At 38.5% G+C, this 25608-nt stretch overlaps 1 protein-coding gene and 1 long non-coding RNA gene across 2 annotated transcripts in view; one reads left to right on the forward strand and one right to left on the reverse strand.

Moving 5' to 3' along the window:
• Nucleotides 1–3985, reverse strand: part of LOC127527282 (uncharacterized) — a 101366-nt gene extending 97381 nt beyond the window's left edge. The window contains exons 1-2 of the long non-coding RNA XR_007934584.1: nucleotides 3838–3985; nucleotides 3443–3773 (exon numbers count right to left, since the gene is read on the reverse strand). This is a non-coding gene — a long non-coding RNA (uncharacterized LOC127527282). The remainder of the gene's footprint in view (nucleotides 1–3442; nucleotides 3774–3837) is intronic.
• arhgef10 (Rho guanine nucleotide exchange factor (GEF) 10) overlaps nucleotides 1–25608 on the forward strand; it is a 234779-nt gene that overhangs the window by 107380 nt on the left and 101791 nt on the right. The window lies entirely within an intron of this gene.

A 25608-nucleotide genomic window follows, 5' to 3' on the forward strand; every position in this document is an offset into this window, starting at 1 on the left:
GCAGAGGTGATGAATGTAGACAAATTTAAATATTTGGATTCAACAGTCCTAAGTAACTGAGAGTGCAGCAGAGATGTGAAGAAGAGAGTGCAGGCATGGTGTGCAGCAAGAGTGAAAGGAAAGGTCTGTAAAATAGTAGTGAGTCCAGCTATGTTGTATAGTTTGGAGATGGTGGCCTGATTGATTAGTGTTTTTAAGAGGGACAACACAGGTACGAGAGATTGGTGACAAAGCAAGAGAGATTAGATTGAGATGGTTTGGGCACATGCAGAGGAAAGATGACTTTGGAAAAAGAATGTTTATTTTATATTTTATTTTATTAAAATCAAAAAAACATTCCATACATGCAAGTCAAGTTTAACAAAACTGGTTTGAAACAAATCGACCCCCACCCATGAGAAAGAGAGCTAGGTCAGCAGAGTAGCACTTTAATAATGCTGTAGTAAACATATGTAAATAAATAAAGATAGATTAGAATAGAAAAAGAGGGGAGAGAATCCACTTCCTCAATTTAAATGCTAATTCTATAATGTTATTTATCAGGTCCTGTCAGGTTTTGGAAAAGTTTTGTACAGATCCTCTAAGTGAGAATTTGATTTTTTCCAATTTTAGATAATATATAACATCAGTTATCCACTGAATTAAAAGAGGTGAGTTACGATTCTTCCAGTTGAGCAACATAAGTCTACGTGCCAATAGTGTAGTCAAGGCAATTACAATTTGTTTGTCCTTCTCCACTTTAAGCCCACCTGGAAGTACACCAAACACATCTGTTACTGGATTAGGAGAGATTGTGACGCCCAGGCTGTCTGAACGGCATTTAAAAATATTTGTCCAAAATGATGTTAATTTGGTGCACACCCAAAACCGTGAGGCTGGAACTTGATTGCAACGTTCACAGGTTGAATCTTGTCCTGAAAACATTTTGGATGATTTTAAATGAGAGAGATGCACTCGATATATAATTTTAAGTTGAATAATTGTATGTTTTGCATATATGGAGCTTGAGTGAATTCTGTGAATTACTACCTTCCATTCCTTTTCTGAGATGTTGAGTGAGAGATCCTTTTCCCATTGTACTCTGGGATCTGTGAAAGTGATGGACTTTAAAATGTTTTTATGTACAGTTAGGTCCATAAATATTTGGACAGAGACAACTTTTTTCTAATTTTGGTTCTTTACATTACCACAATGAATTTTAAATGAAACAACTCAGATGCAGTTGAAGTGCAGACTTTCAGCTTTAATTCAGTGGGGTGAACAAAACGATTGCATAAAAATGTGAGGCAACTAAAGCATTTTTTTAACATAATCCCTTCATTTCAGGGGCTCAAAAGTGATTGGACAAATTAAATAACTGGAAATAAAATGTTCATTTCTAATACTTGGTTGAAAACCCTTTGCTGGCAATGACAGCCTGAAGTCTTGAACTCATGGACATCACCAGATGCTGGGTTTCCTCCTTTTTAATGCTCTGCCAGGCCTTTACTGCAGCGGCTTTCATTTGCTGTTTGTTTGTGGGCCTTTCTCTCTGAAGTTTAGTCTTCAACAAGTGAAATGCATGCTCAATTGGGTTAAGATCAGGTGACTGACTTGGCCATTCAAGAATTTTCCACTTCTTTGCTTTAATAAACTCCTGGGTTGCTTTGGCTGTATGTTTTGGGTCATTGTCCATCTGCATCATGAAACGCCACCCAATCAATTTGACTGCATTTAGCTGGATTTGAGCAGACAGTATGTTTCTGAACACCTCAGAATTAATTCGGCTGCTTCTGTCCTGTGTCACATCATCAATAAACACTAGTGTCCCAGTGCCACTGGCAGCCATGCATGCCCAAGCCATCTCACTGCCTCCACCGTGTTTTACAGATAATGTGGTATGCTTCGGATAATGAGCTGTTCCACGCCTTCTCCATACTTTTTTCTTGCCATCATTCTGGTAGAGGTTGATCTTGGTTTCATCTGTCCAAATAATGTTTTTCCAGAACTGTGCTGGCTTTTTTAGATGTTCTTTAGCAAAGTCCAATCTTGCCTTTCTATTCTTGAGGCTTATGAGTGGCTTGCACCTTGCAGTGCACCCTCTGTATTTACTTTCATGCAGTCTTCTCTTTATAGTAGACTTGGATATTGATACGCCTACCCCCTGGAGGGTGGTGTTCACTTGGTTAACTGTTGTGAAGGGGTTTCTCTTCACCATGGAAATGATTCTGCAATCATCCACCACTGTTGTCTTCCGTGGATGTCCTGGTCTTTTTGCGTTGCTGAGTTCACCAGTGCTTACTTTCTTTCTCAGGAAGTACCAAACTGTAGATTTTGCCACTCGTAATATTGTAGCAATTTCTCGGATGGGTTTTTTCTGTTTTGGCAGCTTAAGGATGGCTTCTTTCACCTGCATGGAGAGCTCCTTTGACCGCATGTTGTCTGTTCACAGCAAAATCTTCCACATGCAAGCACCACACCTCAAATTAACTCCAGGCCTTTTATCTGCTTAATTGATAATGACATAACGACGGACTTGCCCACACCTGCCCATGAAATAGCCTTTGAGTCAATTGTCCAATTACTTTTGAGCCCCTGAAATGAAGGGATTGTGTTAAAAAATGCTTTAGTTGCCTCACATTTTTATGCAATCGTTTTGTTCACCCCACTAAATTAAAGCTGAAAGTCTGCACTTCAACTGCATCTGAGTTGTTTCATTTAAAATTCATTGTGGTAATGTACAGAACCAAAATTAGAAAAAAGTTGTCTCTGTCCAAATATTTATGGGCCTAACTGTATTACCTCAAAACTGATCAACATTTCTTCCAGTATAGAGGTAGGTGGGAGGTGAGCGAAATTGGGTAGGTTTTATTTAACAAAGTTTCTAATTTGAAGGTAGTGAAATAAATGTGCTGCTGGAAAGTTAAATCTGGAGTGTAATCCTTCGTAGGATGCGAAGACATTGTTTATGTACAGATCTCTAAGTGATTTAATCCCAGATGTTTTCCAGACATTAATAACTTCGTACGTTTGAGAGGGTGGAAAAAGGTGGTTATCGTGCAGAGGTGCCACAGATAAAAGCTTCTCTATCTTAAAATACTTCCTACATTGGTTCCATATTCTGAGTGAGTGAAGCAGTATTGGGTTGTTAGTATGTTGGAAATGACTTGTACTTATTGGGGTACACAGCAAGGAATATAAATAAGTACAGTGGAACCTCGGGTCATGACCGTAATTCGTTCCAAAACTCTGGTCATAACCCGATTTGGTCATGACCCGAAGTAATTTCTCCCATAGGATTGTATGTAAATGCAATTAATCCATTCCAGACCGTATGAACTGTACGTAAATATATTTTTTTAAAGATTTTTAAGCACAAAAATAGTTAATTATACCATAGAATGCACAGCGTAACAGTAAACTAAATGTAAAAACATTGAATAACACTGAGAAAACCTTGAACAGAGAAAAGTAACATTGCAAGAATTCACGCTATAGCCTTACGAACTGCTCGCTGTAAACACTTTTTATTTAATGAGTTTTAAGCACAGGGAAAAACATGAACATTTGAAAAATCCGTAATTTAATAAACAACCAAGAAAAGTAACATTGCAACAATGCACGCTACAAACCGATTGCTGTAAACAGAAGTTAAGTGGAGGTTAAAATACAATAGAAAAAAGTCTTCATTAAATACAACGAGGTTAAAACAATGCTCGAATCAGTCTCTTTAAAAACAAGCCCGGTACATTCTTTAACTGCCTTCTCGGTCTTACGCGGCCAGCCCTCTCTCTCTCGCTCGCACTCTCTCTTTCTCTCGCTTGCTGTCTCTCACGCTCTTTCTCTCTCTCGCTGCACAGAGAATGCACAGGGAGAGACTGAACACGTGCGGAAATCATCGGCGCATATGAACCAGAAGGGAAACTGGCTTGTTCGTCACCCGAGTGTGTGGTCGTGAACAGATGCAAAATTTTGGCGAGCTTTTTGGTCGTAACCCAATTTGTACATGGTCCAAGACATTCGTGACCCAAGGTTCCACTGTACTGCAGGATTTTATTTCTATTGCAGACCAAATCTGTGTCTGCTCACCTATTTGTGTCAATGTCCAGGTTTTTATAGCTTGTATACTCACCGCCCAGTAATAAAATTGAAAGTTAGGTAGAGCCATACTACCTTCTTCCTTACGTCTTTGTAGGGTCACTTTTTGGATACATAGATATTTTGAATTCCAAATAAATTAGGTTATGGTTGAATCTAATTTCTTAAAAAATGATTTATTGATGTATATTGGAATGTTTTGAAATAGAAAAAGAAGCTTAGGAAGGATATTCATCTTGACAATTTTAATTCTTCCAGCTAAAGTGAGATGAAGGGCAGACCATCTATGCAAGTCTTGCTTAAATTTTCCATGCACACAGTGAAATTTTTTTGATAAATAGCTTTATGTTTACTTGTGATGTTTACCCCGAGGTGCTTGAGAATTCACTAGAACGAGCACACTTTTGTTCAAATTAATTCTGAGACCAGACATTTTTTGAAATTCTGTAAGTGCTGTTTAGACTGTAGGCACAGTATTTTGTGGATCAGATATATATAGTACCATATCTTCTGCATATAGAGGAATTTTCTGTTCAAGTCCTTCTTTGATAATCTCCTTTATCTCATAAGAATTTTGACAGTGAGCAGCCAGTGGCTCAATGAAAATTGAAAACAGCAGTGGTGACAATGGACATCCTTGTCTAGTACCCCGTTCTAGTTTGAAGTAGTCTGAATTAATGTTGTTGATACAAACTTAAGCTTTTGGGCTGGTATACAGTAGTTTAATCCATGAAATGATGTTTGGGGCAAACCCAAATTTCTCCATTATGGTAGTTCTATTCAACCATATCAAATGCTTTTTCTGCGTCCAACGATAATAATATCTCCAAGTGTTTGACTTTGTGGGTGAATATATTACACTAAGCAGGCGTCGAAGATTGGAAGCTAAGTGTCTGCCTTTAATAAATCCAGTTTAGTCTTGTGATATTACCGAAGGAAGCACTTTCTCAATCCTTCTAGCTAGGACTTTAGAAAGTATCTTTACATCATTATTCAAAAGTGAGATTGGTCTGTATGATGCACATTTTAATAAGTCCTTATTTTGCTTAGGAAAGACGATAATTAGAGCTTGGCAAAAAGTTTGAGGTAGAATTTTATTTTGTCTCTAGCTTCTGTAAATGTTGCTAATAAAAGGGGAACTAGCTTAATTGAGAATTTTTTATAAAATTTGGCAGGATAGCCATCAGGGCCTGCTGCTTACCCACTCTGAAGTGAGTTTATACCATCTAGTAATTAATGCCAGAGATTTATCCAGTTTCTCTGCACTGAGGGTATCTAGTTGTGGTATCTATAATGCATCCAGAAATGCATTAGGTTATGTCTTGTCTTCTTTTCTCAGTATTCAAAGCGCTATCCACACAGGGAGGAACCAGGAAGCAAACCCACAATCTTCCACAGTCTCCTTACTGCAAAGCAACGGCACTACCACTACGCCACCTGTGAGGACGTTGTGCTTTCTACGCTCTTATTACCACAACTAAAGATACATGTACTTAGAATATACTAGAATATAAGGACTTATAGTAGTTTCTATATCTGTACATTATTTTTTTTGATCAATGATTTTGTCTCCGTTTGTGTTGGTATTTGCTGGGATTGCATTACGAGCTTCCTGCTTATAGATTTGTTGAGCTAAAATCTTATTAGCTTTCTCTCTGTGTTCATAGTAATGATGTCTTGATTTAAAAATTAGTTGTTCTGTTTCTTTAGTTGTCAGGAGGTTGAGTTCTGAATGCAGAGCCTGTCTTTTCCTATGAAGTGCTTCATTTGGACACCTCGCATGTTCTTGATCTGTTCTGGTAATTTGACTGATTAGCTCTGATACCGTCTTGGTTTCCATTTTATTTTTGTGGGTAAGATATGAGATCATCTGTCCTCTTAAGAAAGCCTTCAGATTTTCCCAGAGTATTCCTTCAGAAACCTCAGAGAATGTGTTTGTCTCTAAAAAAAAAAAATCAATTTGCTTGGATTTGAATTCTGAACAGTTCTAGTCTGCTAATAAAAGTGGGTTAAGACACCATCTGTGAGATAAGTATGTGGAGCATAGTGATTTTCGCTCCATGAGCAGAGGAGCATCGTCGGAAATAATGATAGTGTCATTCTTACAAGATTTAATCATAGGCAAGAAATTATTATCTATAAAATAATAATCAATTCTTTTGTAGCATTAATGCACTGGTGAGTAGAAGGAATATGCTCTTGAGTTTGGGTTTAAAAATCTCCAGGGGTCTGATAAGTTGTGATCTGTTACAAACTGTGTAATTGTTTTTGCGGTGTTAGACGTCATCGTCCCTGTGGCAGGAAACCTATCTAGGTCTGGATTTAAAACACAGCCATTATAACTTTATGTCTGTTCACACTGGGAATGGATGCAAATATATTTTTGATAAAAGTCCCTGTCATCTACATTGGGTGCGTAGATATTTATCAAAATCAGTTTACAGTTAAATAATTTACCTATGACAATCACATATATCCCTTCAGGATCAGATATTACATCTGTTACTACAAATGTTATTGTTCTATGTACAAGAATTCCCACACCTCTAGTTTTCTTTTTAAAGCAGGAATGGAATATTTAGCCAGTCCTGTCTCTGTGCAGCTGAAACTGATCCTTGCTTAATAAGTGGGCCTCCTGTAAAAAACTGTTTTGGCATTTAGACCTGTTAGGTGAGAGAATACTTTCTTTCTCTTTAATTCGTGATTCAGCCCTTTAACATTCCAGCTCACAAAGTTAATTGTTTGGTCATGAAGATCTTGTTTCTTAGCCTTTGCTGTCAATTTGTAGTCTTAACTCAAAATAACACAGCTTTGACCTTAATTTCCAGTTTTCCCAGGAGTTGCCATGAAGCCTAATGCTGCGCTGGCACTTATAATTATAAGGATTAAAAGAATAGATTAGAAATAGCTTGCTCTCTTCCTCTCCTCCTCTAGTTTCCCTGCACCCCCATTTTGTCTCCCAACGTGAGGCTAGACCACACTTCACAAAGTCCCAGTCCTCTGACACACGTAGAAACAGAGCACGTCCAAAACAAAACAAGCCCCCCAGCAGTGGTGTATAAGGATTAAAATAGAGATATCTATTGACGATACAGTCCAAATACTATAAGCATAAAATATAATCTTAAACAATCTTGACAGAGTAAACCCAGGGAACAATGTTAAACAATAGCCCTGGATAAGTATAGTAAACCCTAATACAATAAACCAAGTGTATGATGTTAAAAAAAAAACAAAAGGTACGCATACATACATATACATAAATACATATACGTATGTAATTGTAATTAACACATAAACAAAAAGTGACAGAGAAGTATATAGGATGTATAATAATGGTACCAGTATAATTGCAGGTGGATCAAACAGCCAGTAGGATCTTCTTTGTCATGCCTAAACAGAATGCGACTAACTATCGTATTTCAAAAAAGTGTCGGGATCATTTTTTTTAGCTCTTTTTCTGCTTACTCTGTAGAAGTAAAAACATATAGCTTGCCTTGAATGTCCACTTTCAGTTTGGCAGGATACAAGATGCTGTATCTGATCTCGGCTTTCTGTAAGCGCTGTTTAATGTTGTAAAACGCGGCACGTTTAGATGCTGTTGAGGGTGAGAAATCCGGGAAGATACGAATGTGGTTATTTTCAAATATAATCTCTTGTTTCTGTCTGAGAAGTAACATTATATGAAGTTTAAACTGTAATTTTTCAAAACGCACGACGAGAGTTCCAGGTTTAGAGGGATTTGATCCCTGTATGCGATAAGCTGCTGCTATCTCGTTGTCTGATTTGAAGTCCTCTCCAATTATTTTAGAGAATAGTTCAGCTACGAATTTCACTGGGTTCAGACTTTCACAATTCTCAGGTAGACCTTCGATTCTAATATTATTCCTTCTGCATCCATCTTCCAGTGCAGCAAGTCTTTCTCTAAGTATTTTGCATTTGGAATTTATACCCGTTTCTTTTCTGTTAGCGGTAGATGCCAGTTGTTCAGCGGTTTCAGTACGAGTCGTGAGTGCTTGCTGAATGTCTTCAAACTGAGTGCCAAGTGCTGTAAGTTTGCTTTCAAACTTAGATACATTTTTCTGTATTTGTTCCTCAATTTTTTCTAGTATACCTTTACAGGCAGCCTCAAAGTGATTATTTACATGTTTTTCTTGGTCTTTAATATCCTGAAGCAGCTTTTCGTTTGTCTTGTGTATGTATTGCCAAACCAGATTGTTATGAAGGAATTGAAAATGCACTCCATCACTACTATATAAAACTGAGCCAGCACTGATGGAACAGTTTAATCCTTTGTGATTCTTATCTATAGCTCTGATATCCTAGCTAAAAAAAATACGATTTGAATTGTTCTAACTATGCAATGTTCAGTGTTGTCTTAAAGCCAGCACACAGTACGTGTGACATGAAGTGATTATGGCTTTTATATTCATCTTTTTCCTCATTGGCCAAATTACTACACACTTGTTGCACCAAATCTTTGTCATCATACTGTGACTTGAATTAATTTCTAGCTGATTAATTTGTGTTTGTGGGAGTAGAGCCATTCTGTCTCGTTAATAAGTGTTATTCAGAAACGAAAATAGGTGGGAGAAGTGCTCTTAGTCAGTTTTTGTCATACTATATAATATGTAGCAAATAAGTGGCCTGGCATCAAACCCTTTATAAATGAACCTGATGTACTGTAAATAAATGAATAGATGAGATCAGAATTAACACTGTACCTGCTTGTTTTTATTACTACTAGTTTATCATTAGTTAGGTTCCTAGTTTAGTTGAAGGAGTTGTTTTTGTATTTAATTTGCCACCCCAGAAATTCCACACTTTTTATAGAAATTCATCAGGTATTTATGAACAGATAATTTTTGTGAGGTTACTGATATTTTCCTAGTTCTTTTGCAATATCTTTTATTAGCACATCTTGTTTACGAATGAATTGTCATCCGTTATTAAGATACATTTTCATGGTCTATTCTGTTTTTGTTAAGTCTGAAGGAAACTGTATGGAAAGCTAGCTAACAGTAAGACATGCAGTTTATATGGACATAAATAATGCACTATGGTACATTTCAGCTTTTGCAGGTCTTAAGTATTTTATTTATGTTGAAATGTCTCCTGCTTCCATGTGCAATAAAGGTTTGCCTGTTATTTTTAGGATCACTTCATATTTAATTTTGTTTAACCCTATTGAAAACACTTGAATAGCTTAAGAAAAATCACTGCTGCCATTTACTTTAATACCAACAGAAAAGTTCTACTGAATGGTGCCTTAATGGTAACGATTTATATTTCAAAGCAGTTTAAGTATTATGTATTGTAGCTAGTACTTAAGCTATACAACCTCTCAGCATTGTACATGAATTGATTTTTGGGTGCACATGTGCCTAAATTTAATAATAAACCATATTATGCATTTTACAGTATGTTTCTAAAATTTAGTACTGTATAGATAACTCATATCACCTTTCTAATTTATTTTCTTTATGTTTTCTAAGCTGCATTTTGGCTACACGTGAACAGAAAATATTATAAAGAATTAAATAAAATTTTGACAGAAAGCAAAGAGATATCTTTAGTTTTTACACTTGTACGTGACTGATCCTACATTTTTCAGAGAGCAGCATAGAACAAACATACAGCTCAGAATGCCAGACAGAAGTTCACACTTCTTGGTTTCCCTTTGGCAACGTAAGATAAGACCGTACAAACAGGCATGTTAAAGAACATGCTTTCAAAAGTGAAATAACAAGTACTTTTTTCAGTGACATTGGCAGTTATACATTTAAGGAATAAATATTTATTGCTCTCCTGATTGTATCAAAGTAGTCTTTTTGTTAACAGGTCTAGTAGTGTGACAGAAACTGGGTTTGCCCTTAGCCTGTAATACAGGAGACTTAACATGTAACACATTTGCTTTTAAAAATTTTAATAGTGTCCAGTCTCCCACCACCATTGTAGTTTGATGGTCAATGTATCTTAACTAGGGAATCCATTCCCGGGAATGAAACTCCTGTAATTCCCGGGAAAACGGGAATGGCCTAGCTCGCATATATAGCGTGTAAAAGTGTAAAAATCGATCAAGAAATAACAGAGTTATAGTTGAAAATAATTAAGGTGGCGCCATTGCTGCAGCTTGCACTTCATCAGACAACAGCTTTGAACAGCAACTTGAAATTACAATGCGTCAGTCTGTTGCATCCGGCGCCGCCGTGAGTGGCAGCCTTTTCAGCAGCTCCGTGTATGACTGTATATGTATGTGTACTTTTCTACTTTTATTTTTCTATTTTTATTTATTGATCACTCCTACCACTTTATTTTATGTGGATTCCTTCCCTGGACACACTTACTTTTACAACGTGGGCATGGATTTTAACACGCCGAGACTCGCCTATTCAAGTACTCAACTTCGGGCGCTGAGAACAAATGCCAGTGCCGGTGTGGTTCCATATTTACCCGACGAGGTAAGAAGGCGGTATCGTGGCAGCAGAGCCGGCACTAAGCTAAAAAAGAAGCGGCTTGCGAGAAAGTGGCGTTTTCAAGCCTTCGGTGCCTTCTGTGATTCTGGGGAATGTAAACTCAATCTCAAATAAGATCGACGAACTGGCTGCGCTGGTGAAAAATGTAAGGACCTACAGAGAATGCAGTTTGTTGTGTTTCTGCGAAACGTGGCTAAATAACACCATCCCAGATGCCAACGTGGAGCTACCCGGGTTTAGCACAGTTAGAGCGGACAGAGATGCAAGTACCTGTGGTAAGCACAAAGGAGGAGGACTCGCTCTCTATGTTAATACACGGTGGTGTCACTCTGGACATGTTAACGTCAAAATCTCCACTTGCTGCAGGGATATCGAACTGTTGGCCGTAAGTTTACGTCCCTACTATTTGCCCAGAGAGTTTGGACACGTCATTGTTGTTATTGTATACATTCCTCCTCGGGCAGACGTGGAGTCAGCGAGTGACATCATCCATTCTGCTGTTGCTAAGTTACAAACGCAGCACCCTGAGGTGCTTGTGCTAATCGCTGGAGACTTTAACCATGTGACGCTGGACAAAACATTGCCTGCATTCTCCCAGTATGTGAACTGTAACACCCGGGGAAATAAGACTATTGATTTACTGTATGCAAACGTTAAAGACGCATACAGCGCCACCCCGCTGCCTGCGCTTGGGAAAGGAGATCATAACCTGGTTCAGCTTCAGCCTCACTATAAACCAAAAGTTAGAGTCCTACCTGTAACCACACGATCATTCAGGAAGTGGACCCCGGAGGCTGAGAATACTCTGAGAGAACTTTTTGGAACTACAGACTGGGATATCCTGCAGGGATCTCATAGTGAGAACATTGAGGAAGTTGTTGACTGCACTACTGACTACATCAACTTCTGTATGGACATTGTAGTTCCAGTAAGAACAGTACGCTGCTATGCTAACAACAAGCCATGGATTACAAGTGACATCAAGGGCCTTTTGAATCAGAAGAAAAGGGCTTTTAAAGACGGTGATCAGCATGAGCTCAAGCGCGTGCAGAAGGAACTCTGAGTCCAACTCAGGGCAGCGAAGGAGCAGTACAGGAGAAAGCTGGAGCAGAAGTTGCAGAATAACAGCATGAAGGAAGTGTGGGATGGGATGAAGATCATCACTGGCTGCAGCTCGAAGCGGGGTACCACCATTGAGAGAGACGTGAAGAGAGCAAACCAAATGAACAACTTTTTTAACAGGTTTGACCACCCTAACCCACTCTCACTCTCACCTCGGAGTACTGCACCCTCCACACATCCTTCTGCTGATACCAGCATAGGAGAGACATCCCCACCCACAATTACAACAGCGCAAGTGAGCAGAGAGCTGAGGAGACTTCGTGCCAGCAAAGCAGCGGGTCCAGATGGAGTATCGCCACGACTGCTGAAGGTCTGTGCATCGGAGCTGGGGGGTCCTCTACAGCGCATCTTCAACCTGAGCCTGGAACAGGGGAGAGTTCCGAGGCTTTGGAAAACATCTTGTATCACCCCAGTCCCAAAGGTATCACGTCCTAGTGAGCTGAATGACTTTCGGCCTGTTGCTCTGACATCACATGTGATGAAGACCATGGAGAGGCTGCTGCTTCACCACCTTAGGCCACAGGTTCAACACGCCCTTGACCCTCTGCAGTTTGCATATCAGGAGAAGGTGGGAGCGGAAGATGCCATCATCTATATGCTACACCGATCCCTCTCTCACTTGGACAGAGGCAGTGGTGCTGTAAGAATTATGTTTCTAGACTTCTCTAGCGCCTTCAACACAATCCAACCTCTGCTCCTTAGGGACAAGCTGACAGAGATGGGATTAGATTCATACCTAGTGGCATGGATCGTGGACTATCTTAAAGACAGACCTCAGTATGTGCGTCTTGGGAACTGCACGTCTGACATTGTGGTCAGCAACACAGGAGCGCCACAAGGGACTGTACTTTCTCCGGTCCTGTTCAGCCTATATACATCGGACTTCCAATACAACTCGGAGTCCTGCCATGTGCAAAAGTTCGCTGATGACACTGCTATCGTGGGCTGTATCAGGAATGGGCTGGAGGAGGAGTATAGGGACCTAATCAATGACTTTGTTAAATGGTCCGACTCAAACCACCTACACCTGAACACCAGCAAAACCAAGGAGCTGGTGATGGATTTTAGGAGGCCCAGACCCCTCATAGACCCAGTGATCATCAAAGGTGACTGTGTGCAGATGGTGCAGACCTATAAATATCTGGGAGTGCAGCTGGATGATAAATTAGACTGGACTGCCAATACTGATGCGCTGTGCAAGAAAGGACAAAGCCGGTTATACTTCCTTAGAAGGCTGGCGTCCTTCAACATCTGCAATAAGATGCTACAGATGTTCTATCAAACAGTTGTGGCGAGCGCCCTCTTCTACGCAGTGGTGTGCTGGGGAGGCAGCATTAAGAGGAAAGACGCCTCACGCCTGGACAAACTGGTGAGGAAGGCAGGCTCTTTGTTGGCATGGAGCTGGACAGTTTAACATCTGTGGCAGAGCGAAGGGCGCTCAGCAGGCTCCTATCAATTATGGAGAATCCACTGCATCCACTAAATAATGTCATCTCCAGACAGAAGAGCAGCTTCAGCGACAGACTGCTGTCACTGTCCTGCTCCACAGACAGATTGAGGAGATCGTTCCTCCCCCAAACTATGCGACTCTTTAATTCCACCAGGGGGGGTAAACGTTAATATTTAACATTATACATAGTTATTGTCTGTTTTTTTCACCTGTATTATTATCATTCTTTAATTTAATATTATTTATTGTATCAGTATGCTGCTGCTGAAGAATGTGAATTTCCCATTGGGATTAATAAAGTATCTATCTATCTATCTATCTATCTATCTATCTATCTGTGCCAAGAAACTTGCCATCGCAGAATGATGACAAGAAACTGGATGCATCAGTAAAAGCTGAAATGGCGGTGTTTCAGCGCAACGGCAAGCGCGGGCGTTGTTTAGAACAAGTGTATCAGTATCTGGTGATTGTGTCGCCTACTTCAGTGGAGGCAGAGCGTGCTTTCTCAGCAGCTGGCGTACTTCGCATGGACGACCGCACACTGGACACGTTAATAATAATAATAATAATAATAATTCATTACATTTATATAGTGCTTTTCTCAGTATTCAAAGTGCTATCCACACAGGGAGGAACCGTGAAGCGAACCCACAATCTTCCACAGTCTCCTTACTACAAAACAGCGGCACTACCACTACGCCACCTGTGAGGACGTTGTGCTTTCTACGCTCTTATTACCACAACTAAAGATTCATGTACTTATATGAGAGCATGAACTGCTTGTAGATAAGGTTAGTCTTTTATTTGTGTCAACATATTGCAGTAGTTTATTAAAAATAAGTGTTGGTCATTCTAAAACCGTTCACATGTGAGATGCCCGTGCACTGTGTCATACCCAGGAGCCCGGGAATCCCGGGCTTGGACAATTTCCATTGCCTGGAAAAACTGCTAGGAAATGAAGCCTAGAAATTAGCTTGTCCTGGCATTGTTCAGTAAAGTAGGTGGCTGCTTTATAAAAACCCAGTGATTTATGTTTGGCTATAGTCCAGTGCCAGCTCCATTAAATCAATACACAAGAAAATACTCCTATATTCCTGTTGTTAAATTACTTTTGAGACATTCACAGGGATGCCTCTACTATGCCATTGTCCATTGCAAGCTTATGAAACCACCTGTCTCATTTTCAGTCTTTGCTGTTTCCACTGTATAGATTTGCTAAGAATTAATTTTCAAATTTGCTCATAACATTAATATGCAACACTTAACGTAACACTTTGATTTTCTATGAAGGAATACTCAGGAAGCTTATGAGATCAATATCATTTATAGTGCTTACATTTATCCCATTATAAAGATCACTGAGCTTGAATTAATACTCTACATTCTACATGGCAGGGGTTGGTATTGCCGTATTTCTTGGTTATACATTACTAAAGGAAAAATATATTTGTGTTGTTTTGATCTGTTAATTTATTAGACTCCTGGATAGAAAACCTAGAATGCCGTAGTGTAGTAGTTCACTATTCTTATAAGAAATAGCTTAATAAATCATTCTCTTACTTTGTTATATATCTGTTTTCTGTTTTGTTTGACTGCTTCGAAGTGGCCATCAGCCTGGCATGCTATCAATAAAGGCTTCATGATTTACATGGAAAATTAAGCAGTCAAAAACCACTGCTACCTAGAAGCCTGCGTATGATTGTACAGTAAATTTAGAAGTATAGAGTAAGTTTGTACAATGCACATCTTACACATATTACCTGATTCAAATATATATATATATTTTGAATATATATATTTTGTTCTATGTATACTAACTCTTAGTCTGATTTATTGTTTATACAATTAGGGTAACAAAAGAATGTGCAGCTTTGGTGCACACGGTAAACAGAGAGCACCTTGTTTGCTTGCCAGTTTGAGCAATGCTGTAAGTTGGCAATAATTCTTAGGTTTTTGTTTGACAAATAAAAGCCAGTCCACTTATTTTAAAACCAAACGTCTGTGTACATTTTGTCTCTGTGTTTTCAAGGGGTGCCCAGCTGGCAAAAGTTGTTTGAGGAGGAGACATTAAATTTCTGGGGTATTCGATATGTTTCCTAAAAAGATAAGCAAACGTTTTCTATTAGTAAGAAGAAGATAACATTTTGGAAGTGCCTACGTATTTTTTTAGGTTTTATTAAGCTTAAACATCAAACCACAATAAGTACAAGAAAAAAAACAATTCCATGACTAATCACACTGGCAACATAAACATTCCTAGACCTTAATATTGTGAATTGCAAAAATCATAATCAACACCACACTCCTACAGTTCAGAGAACCATATGAACAAAATTCCCATTATGAAACAAATCATGTATTTGAAAAAATCAAAAGAAAAACAGAACAAAGGCAGAGGCCTGACAGACTATTTTAGAACACTTGCCAAGTTCTGGAAACCTTTGCACTGTTCCTTTTTAGGGAAGAAATTATTTATTTCTAGTTTTAGATAATATATGACATCACTTTGAGTTTTAGTGGGTGGGTTATGAGTCTTTCAGTTGACCAGCATAAGTCTGTGACATGTGGTATTACTTCAACAAATACCATTAGGTGATTGTAACTCTAAAACTGTCTGACAAGTAAGCAAATACCTACCAACAAATTGGCCACAAAACAAATGGCATTGCGAGTCCAGGCCATTCCTCGTTGATATTGTACACAATTGGAATCCTGCTCCTGATAGATTTAGATTGCTTTCCTATTGTTGCTTAAGATCATATAAAGGAGCATACCATGAGATTGATTATTGTATAATTATCTTGGTCATCACTACTTTAAATGTTTTTCAGTGTAAATATTGAAAAAGGATTAGGCTGATTTCTTTTGTGACAGTTGGTAATATACATAAAATATAGTGTATACCAGGAAGTGTGTGTGTGTATGTATATATATATATATATATATATATATATATATATATATATATATATATATATACAGTGGTGTGAAAAAACTATTTGCCCCCTTCCTGATTTCTTATTCTTTTGCATGTTTGTCACACAAAATGTTTCTGATCATCAAACACATTTAACCATTAGTCAAATATAACACAAGTAAACACAAAATGCAGTTTGTAAATGGTGGTTTTTATTATTTAGGGAGAAAAAAAAAATCCAAACCTACATGGCCCTGTGTGAAAAAGTAATTGCCCCCTGAACCTAATAACTGGTTGGGCCACCCTTAGCAGCAATAACTGCAATCAAGCGTTTGCGATAACTTGCAATGAGTCTTTTACAGCGCTCTGGAGGAATTTTGGCCCACTCATCTTTGCAAAATTGTTGTAATTCAGCTTTATTTGAGGGTTTTCTAGCATGAACTGCCTTTTTAAGGTCATGCCATAGCATCTCAATTGGATTCAGGTCAGGACTTTGACTAGGCCACTCCAAAGTCTTCATTTTGTTTTTCTTCAGCCATTCAGAGGTGGATTTGCTGGTGTGTTTTGGGTCATTGTCCTGTTGCAGCACCCAAGATCGCTTCAGCTTGAGTTGATGAACAGATGGCCGGACATTCTCCTTCAGGATTTTTTGGTAGACAATAGAATTCATGGTTCCATCTATCACAGCAAGCCTTCCAGGTCCTGAAGCAGCAAAACAACCCCAGACCATCACACTACCACCACCATATTTTACTGTTGGTATGATGTTCTTTTTCTGAAATGCTGTGTTCCTTTTACGCCAGATGTAACGGGACATTTGCCTTCCAAAAAGTTCAACTTTTGTCTCATCAGTCCACAAGGTATTTTCCCAAAAGTCTTGGCAATCATTGAGATGTTTCTTAGCAAAATTGAGACGAGCCCTAATGTTCTTTTTGCTTAAAAGTGGTTTGCGTCTTGGAAATCTGCCATGCAGGCCGTTTTTGCCCAGTCTCTTTCTTATGGTGGAGTCGTGAACACTGACCTTAATTGAGGCAAGTGAGGCCTGCAGTTCTTTAGACGTTGTCCTGGGGTCTTTTGTGACCTCTCGGATGAGTCGTCTCTGTGCTCTTGGGGTAATTTTGGTCGGCCGGCCACTCCTGGGAAGGTTCACCACTGTTCCATGTTTTTGCCATTTGTGGATAATGGCTCTCACTGTGGTTCGCTGGAGTCCCAAAGCTTTAGAAATGGCTTTATAACCTTTACCAGACTGATAGATCTCAATTACTTCTGTTCTCATTTGTTCCTGAATTTCTTTGGATCTTGGCATGATGTCTAGCTTTTGAGGTGCTTTTGGTCTACTTCTCTGTGTCAGGCAGCTCCTATTTAAGTGATTTTTTGATTGAAACAGGTGTGGCAGTAATCAGGCCTGGGGGTGGCTACGGAAATTGAACTCAGGTGTGATACACCACAGTTAGGTTATTTTTTAACAAGGGGGCAATTACTTTTTCACACAGGGCCATGTAGGTTTGGATTTTTTTTCTCCCTAAATAATAAAGACCATCATTTAAAAACTGCATTTTGTGTTTACTTGTGTTATATTTGACTAATGGTTAAATGTGTTTGATGATCAGAAACATTTTGTGTGACAAACATGCAAAAGAATAAGAAATCAGGAAAGGGGCAAATAGTTTTTCACACCACTGTGTATATATATATATATATATATATATATATATATATATATATAGATATATATATATATATATAGATATATAGATATATATATAGATATATATATATATATATATATATATATAGATATAGATATAGATATATAGATAGATAGATATATATATAGATATAGATATATATATATATATATATATATATATATATATAGATATATACAGTGTATATATATATTGTCACAAAAACGACCATAAGACGTTGCGAAGGTTTGGGGCAGCCACCCGTATAATTGTTCCCGGCTGCAAAACTGATTAATAAACAAAGACATGTTCATTCAACTGAGTCCAAAACAGAACTGATTCTCTTCAGGCAATATGGCGGTCTTAAAGGCCAGCGAAGGAAGTGATGTCATCAACACTGGAACTGGAAGTGATGTCATTGGCTGCCCCAGAGCCGGGCAGGATTTCCCTAGAATGGTCTGCAAAAGATCGAGAGGGAATATTAGTGCATTTCGCCACCCCCTGGTTTGGCATGGAATCACATGTATTCAAGCCCTTTAGTTGTCTCCTAAACACATGTATGTGACAATATATATATATACAGTACAATAATCCCTCGCTACTTCGCGGTTCACTTTTCGCGGATTCACGACTTCGCGGGTTTTTAAATACAAGTGATTGCCCGCCTATCGCGGAAGTTATGTTCCAGACCCATCAGCAACAGGAGAAAATCCGCGATATAGAAAGACCATATAAATAAACATTTTTATAGTTTAAGCCTTAAAATACCCATCCCACATGCTTTAAACACATGTAAACTTATAAAACACACTTTGTTAACACATATGATATGTGGATGTCGGGCTAAGGATATGAGTAACATCTCACTATTATAAAACATTTTAACTTCACGCAAGACAAGACAGTGAGACAGGAAAATTGGTGATGTACAGGCTTTAAATTATTGACAGGCAGAGCGACAAGCAGCACAAAGCCAGCATAAAGTTCACTTCTCCTTAGCGTTCATTCAGCTCCCCACCCCCTTGACAATGCGAACTGCGCCTCCGGGGAGGGGGGTTTGAGCTAACGTGCGTTCAGCCCTCACATACCGACACGCACACTCCTCCTCCTTCCAAACGCGCAGAGCGACAAGCAGGCATTTTGGCAGAAGCAGCACAAAGTCCATTTCTGCTCATTTCAGCTGCCCCCCTTCACAAAGCGAGTGCAGACACATTGACGTCTGATCGCTGCGTGCAGTGTGCAGTGTTGGTCTGCGGTGTTTAAGAATGTAGAAAGTGTTTAAGAGCATAGGAAGTGTTTATAAGAGTGTGGGAAAGGTTAACGAGAGAGTGAGAAAGGTTTATAAGAGTGTGGGAAGGGTTTATAAAGCCTTAAAATATGTATAAATAATAAAATAAATATAGGTCGCTACTTCGCGGATTTTCACCTATCGCGGGGGGCTCTGGAACATAACCCCCGCGATAGGTGAGGGATTACTGTATATACATAATATAAAGTGTATATATATATATATATATATATATATATATATATATATATATATATATATATATATATATATAATATAAAGTATTTCAATGACCTTGAACATTGTAACTAGTATGGGTGCTACTGAGCCCCAAACTCCAGACACAAAGGTACCCAACAGAGATAAAGGGATATTATTACATACCATAATCTTATAGCCAGTAATTACACAATCCCAAGACAAGTTGGATCTCTTTTCTGTACTTCTGCCTTCCTAGTGAGTGTTGCTGCTGCCTCCCGACTCTTACTTGCACTACCATAGTGTGTCCTATTGGAAGTACTTCCAGAAGTGCAGGCCTGTTGGGGTTCCTAGGAACCTCACAGCGCCCTCTAATGTCACCTAGGAACCCCAACAGGGCTGCACTTCTGGATTCCAACTCCCCTGCACCTCTGCAGGTGTCCAAACTGGGACACCTAGAGGGGACCACTGCCACCTGTTTAATGGGGGATGGAGCTGCTCCTGAAATCTAGCTTCTGCTGGTCCATCCCTTATATTCCTCCAGCTGGGCTGGAAGTCATTCTCTCATCCACCTGGAATGCCCGTCTGTCTTCCATGACATTTTCAATATGAAATAAAATAAAGTACTAATAGTCTGGACCAATATGGGAGTTGTTTATTCAGATTGATGTTTGTAGAAATATTTCTTTGAATATTTATTATAATGGAGTGGCTTATCTATTTAATACTAATATTAATGAATGATTAATGAATATTCTTTTTAGTTGACTATACCTTTTTTTAAAATAACTCATTCTCATTAACTATAGTTCTTATGAATTAGATGCTTAAAATAAGTGCATGGAATGATAAAATTGTAGCATTTAGAGAATCCTTATATAAACACCCATTCAGATCATGTGTGGTCTATTTTTGTAGAATATGTATGTTTGCACATATGGTAAGTGTAAATGTATGTATTTTGAAGGCATCATTTGCAGTATATGAAATATTAAAGCTAACTATTGAAAATTTGTATTATTCTGATAACCTGCTTTACTGGTTGATAGTTGAAATAATTTTTGTTGAAAGGTGGTAGTAAACAACTATTTAGATACCTCAGTAATTTGAAATTGTTTCTTTTTAGATGGACTACGCAGATTTTCCAGTTCTATTTATGTAAACCATTGTACTCTGTCCTTGTAAAGCACAATGGCATGGTATTCACTAGAGAAATGTGTTTTACAAAGGAAAAGTGTTCAAAGAACATATTAAAACTTATTATTTTTTATTTTCATGGTTGCTGCAGTTAAAAAAAAAAAAAAAAAAATTTTTAAAAGTATCAGTGCTTGAAAATTTTGATCATAAGTGACCATGAGCACAGTATTTGAAAGGAAAGGTCAAGTTTATTAAGCAGACACCAACCAAACACCCAAGCAGGCTACTCTTTAAAGTGGTAATTTATACTGAAACAGTGCACATATACATAGTACTTCAGTAACAAGGTGTGAAACCAAAATTGATGTGAAAGGGTTAGTAATGCAGTAAACAGTAATAATGGTAATATTGTTCTTACATTAGTTAAAACCATATCTGCTCTCCTAATACATAACAGATAATTCACTGATTTTAAATCAAACTAATTGGAGTCTAATGCAAAACATTTTTCTAATGTACTGTCAATATGTACTGTATGTTCACCTTCCTGAGTGAAATTTATGTTGCATAACCATGATGTCTTGATTTTTTTTCAGTTTTCTAACATTTAAATGTTGTGAGTTGTGATTTACTGTAGAGTTAAAAATAAATCTGTCAATGAAGAAATATAGAAAATAACTGTTTAAACATTGTAATGAGTAAATAAAAGTTATTTAGTTTCATGTGTTTTATTTGCATAGCAGCAGTGTGTAACTAGTGACTATGCATTTGCCTTTTCACTCATAGGAACTATTTTGATAAGAAAAACTGTGGATACTTTACAGGTAACCTGATCTCCCCACTGTAATTCTGGATGACTTAAGGAGAAATGACATTGATTTAACTTATGTATAATAGTTTGAACTAATTATGGAGTTTCTCGGCAACCACTTGTTTTCCTGCAATTCTTTTTCAACACAAACCAGACAGGAAGTGTCTGTAAATGAAACCTGCTGTTTGGAAGCATTGTACCATGAAATATGCAAAAAGTCTTTTAAAATCACTAACTCTTTTCCATGACAGTGTTCATTTAGTTTCTGTGATTTTTTTTAAGTTTGCTGAAAAGCAATTCTATTCATTTTGTTCAAGTTCTTTGTCATTTCTAATAAAAGGCAATGTATGTTTTTGCTTAGCAGTATATGGATATTTTTGGCACCTGTCCAAGCAAGAACTGGCCTTCAAAACAATCAAAGCATAGTAATAGAGAAGTCCAAATATTATCTTGTTCTTAAGCTCAATAAAAATCTTAGTATTTATTTTTTATCACTCTTGTAATTGGTCTGGTACTTGTAACAAAATACACTTAAATATAAGAGTTACCAGTGAGGACTGAAAAAATGGGGCAGCACGGTGGCGCAGTGGGTGCCTTGCAGTTAGGAGACCTGGGTTCGCTTCCCAGGTTCTCCCTGCGTGAAGTTTGCGTGTTCTCCCTGTGTCTGCGTGGGTTTCCTCCGGGTGCTCCAGTTTCCTCCCACAGTCCAAAGACATGCAGGTTAGGTGCATTGGCGATCCTAAATTGTCCCTAGTGTGTGCTTGGTGTGTGGGTGTGTGTGTGTGTGCGTGCCCTGCGGTGGGCTGGTGCCCTGCCCAGGGTTTGTTTCCTACCTTGCGTCCTGTGTTGGCTGGGATTGGCTCCAGCAGACCCCTGTGACTCTGTAGTTAGGATATAGAGGGTTGGATAATGGATGGATGGATGGATAGACTGAAAAAATGATGACTGTGTAGCATTTTCAGAATTGCCTACTATTTTTTCAGATATTTGCAGGAGGGGTTAAAAAGGACATCACTTCCAGAGAAAGAATTGTAAGATGTGCACTGTGCAAAGGTCTCAGGCCTCTGCCCACAGGTGATTCTAAGGACTGGCCATAATTGACCCAAGAAGGGGTTTAAAGGTGTGAACTGGCAGGAAGTCAGTTTCAAAATATCAGCTCATTTAGGGACAGTCCATGGACAGCAAAGATTGGGACCATGTAGCCTTTATAGGGAAAGTAACCTGAACTTAGCCCCACAGGAACTATGGATTAGAAGAGTGAAAGGACACCAGGATCCCCCAAAGCAGTGTTTCTCAACCACTGTACTAGCTATTTATAGTGGTAGTGGATTGTGGAGGGCCTTGGCGGGTTGCTGCTCTAATGATCATGTTTGATCATTCCTCCGCTTTGATGATCGTGCTCTACTTACCCAATGGGTAACCCCACTCTGTCAGTCGCACTCAATTCATCAAGTGGACAACCCTGCCCCAGTCTGACTATTTTCCTATACTTACCAAGGGGAACCACAACCTCCACACCTGCTCAAACATTTACACTGGATTCACCAAGGGGTATAATAACTTGGGGCCTTGGCCAGGAAGTAATATCGGGATAAAGGTTAAAGCTACTTCAAGGCACACTGTGTTTATAGCAAAGAATGAGGCAAAGTCTCCACTAGCAGGAGAAAGAAAAGATTAGTCAGAGAAATATATATATATATATATATATATATATATATATATATATATATATATATATATATATATATATATATATATATATATATATATATATATATATATGGGCGGCACGGTGGCGCAGTGGGTAGCGCTGCTGCCTCGCAGTTGGAGACCTGGGGACCTGGGTTCGATTCCCGGGTCCTCCCTGCGTGGAGTTTGCATGTTCTCCCCGTGTCTGCGTGGGTTTCCTCCGGGCGCTCCGGTTTCCTCCCACAATCCAAAGACATGCAGGTTAGGTGGATTGGCGATTCTAAATTGGCCCTAGTGTGTGCTTGGTGTGTGGGTGTGTTTGTGTGTGTCCTGCGGTGGGTTGGCACCCTGCCCGGGATTGGTTCCCTGCCTTGTGCCCTGTGTTGGCTGGGATTGGCTCCAGCAGACCCCCGTGACCCTGTTTGGATTCAGCGGGTTGGAAAATGGATGGATGGATGGATATATATATATATATATATATATATATATATATATATATATATATAATATAGAGAGAGAGAGAGAGTGTGTGCTTGATACTACTTTTCCTTGGCAAGTTGATAAGGCACTCCTTCTGTCAGACAAGAGTTCAACAGTTATAGATGTACCCACAAGGATACTTTAGGGTTGTTGTTTTGTCTGTTTATTCTTTGTTCTCCCTTGTGTTCATCTTTCCCTTGTTTGTTTTTAATAATCACATTTATTTTTAAGATTCTAATGAGCTTGAGGTTATTCTGAGAAGAACAGCTGATGTTAGAACACCCCACATACTACAGTAATGTAATGTTTAGATCATATTAACATAGTGTGATCTACAGTAGTATGTCATGTGTTATATAATAATATTGATGTTTTTCCCTCTTACATTAAACCAATATAAAAATACATCCCAGTATAATGTAATTTGCTATCCTGCTACTTTAAGGGAGGGAAAAAGGCAGGCATCTATATCTTCTGAATCCAGTTTCATTGTTGCATTATTACCTCACTAAATTAAGAGATCCGGAACCTTTTTTCTTTTAGATTTGTTCCAAGTGACCTGGAAATTGTGCAGCACAATACAAATGCTGATTCTACTTTAGCATATCTTGTGGAAGGCAGCACATGTAACTATGGTTACAACAGAAGAGCTTGCAGCAATGAATACATCTGTTTAGATGGATTATTCTGTAGCAGTAAAAAAGTGTCTGTGCAAACAAAACAATCTTTGAAAACTACTGCACTCTTCTGTAATAAGGGTAATAGTCATCACGCCTGAAACCGAAGTAGCAAGTTATGTTTTCTTTAGGCAGTTGGCTTTTGCTTTTTTTTCAGTTGGTAAGTGGGAGTCTGATGTATGGATAAATTTAATCTAAAAGGCTGCATTTTGTATTTTATTCTATACTCTGACTAGGAAGTACCAGATTTGTCGTTAATGACTAATGGACAGTCTACAATTTTTATGTGTTTTTATGTCCACCTCACCCATTATATATTAATGTAAAATGAGATGATTTTTTTCAGTAGTATTTTTTTTATTTTAATATACTCTGTAGTGTTTTATCAGCTTGCCATAATAACTTTGAATCCTGACAATGTTGTTTTGTGCCAGCCTAAACAGAATTTAACAAAACAGTACATAAAGCTTACTACAAAAAATATTTTGAAGATGAGGAAACATTAAAAAAAAAAAATCTTTGGTATGTATGGAAAGGTGTGAATATACTTAACACAAGGCTGATGGATTCTGAATCCTACATAGCAGGTAAAACTGTTTAATTGTGGTTTGCATTGTATTTTATTCTTTAACTAGACATTAAGCCCATTACAATAACGGGCGCTAGAACAGTAGTGCATAAACATTAGTAGGAACAGTCTATATTAAATGGCAAGGGACATGACCTCATTCTGTTTCTTGTCTTAATTTTTTTTTGTCAAAAATATTTTTGCAAGAAGCCTAAAGTAAAATAATAATAAAAATAAAATAGAAACGTATATGACAATACAGTAAGTATAATTAATATTACATTTATCCTCTCCTCTGTGGCTGTTGATTGATGTGTTGTGTCTGTTTGAAGATCTCCTATCCTGCCTCTCTTTATTTTAGCTTGCTGTGGCTTCTCTCCAGCAAGTACTGTGCAGTTCCCCAGCAAGTATTTTAATCTGTGCTGGCGTGGAGCTGCTTATTATATGTGTGGCGTCTCCCCAGCAACGGATTTTATGTGCGCAAAAATAAATCTAGTTTTAAAAGTCATCCTATTGTAATATCATGAAAATTCGTATATTTAGGAAAACCCCTTCAACGACTGATACTTTACACTTTACTGGGCCAAGCTTTTTAATCGCAAATCTGACATCCTCAGAGTGAACACTTGCACAACAACACACACTAATCCCACGTCTTTGGGGAACCCCTTCAACGACTCACACTTTACACTTTACTGGGCCAAGCTTCTTAATCACAAATTTGACATCCTCAGAGTGAACACTTGCACAACAACACACACTAATCCCACCTCTTTGGGGAAGCTGGTCTCCGCGTATCAGTACCCGATTGGATTTTTCGTGCCTTATGTTTTAGGTGTTCCCTCATTTCCCGAAATCCGATTGGATTGGCCGCGCGATATTTTATAGGTCCCGCCCTCTCTGTCTTGTGTGACGTGTCAGGCAGCCTTTGAAGTATCTGCTAGAAGCCAGTGACTCTGCCACTCATTCCGCCCTTCCGTGTACTTCCGCCTTGTCCGTAATATATGTTTAATATTCTGTCACAACAGTG

Source organism: Erpetoichthys calabaricus, chromosome 3, assembly GCF_900747795.2.
Source record: "Erpetoichthys calabaricus chromosome 3, fErpCal1.3, whole genome shotgun sequence".
NCBI classification, from domain to species: Eukaryota; Metazoa; Chordata; class Cladistia; order Polypteriformes; family Polypteridae; genus Erpetoichthys; species Erpetoichthys calabaricus.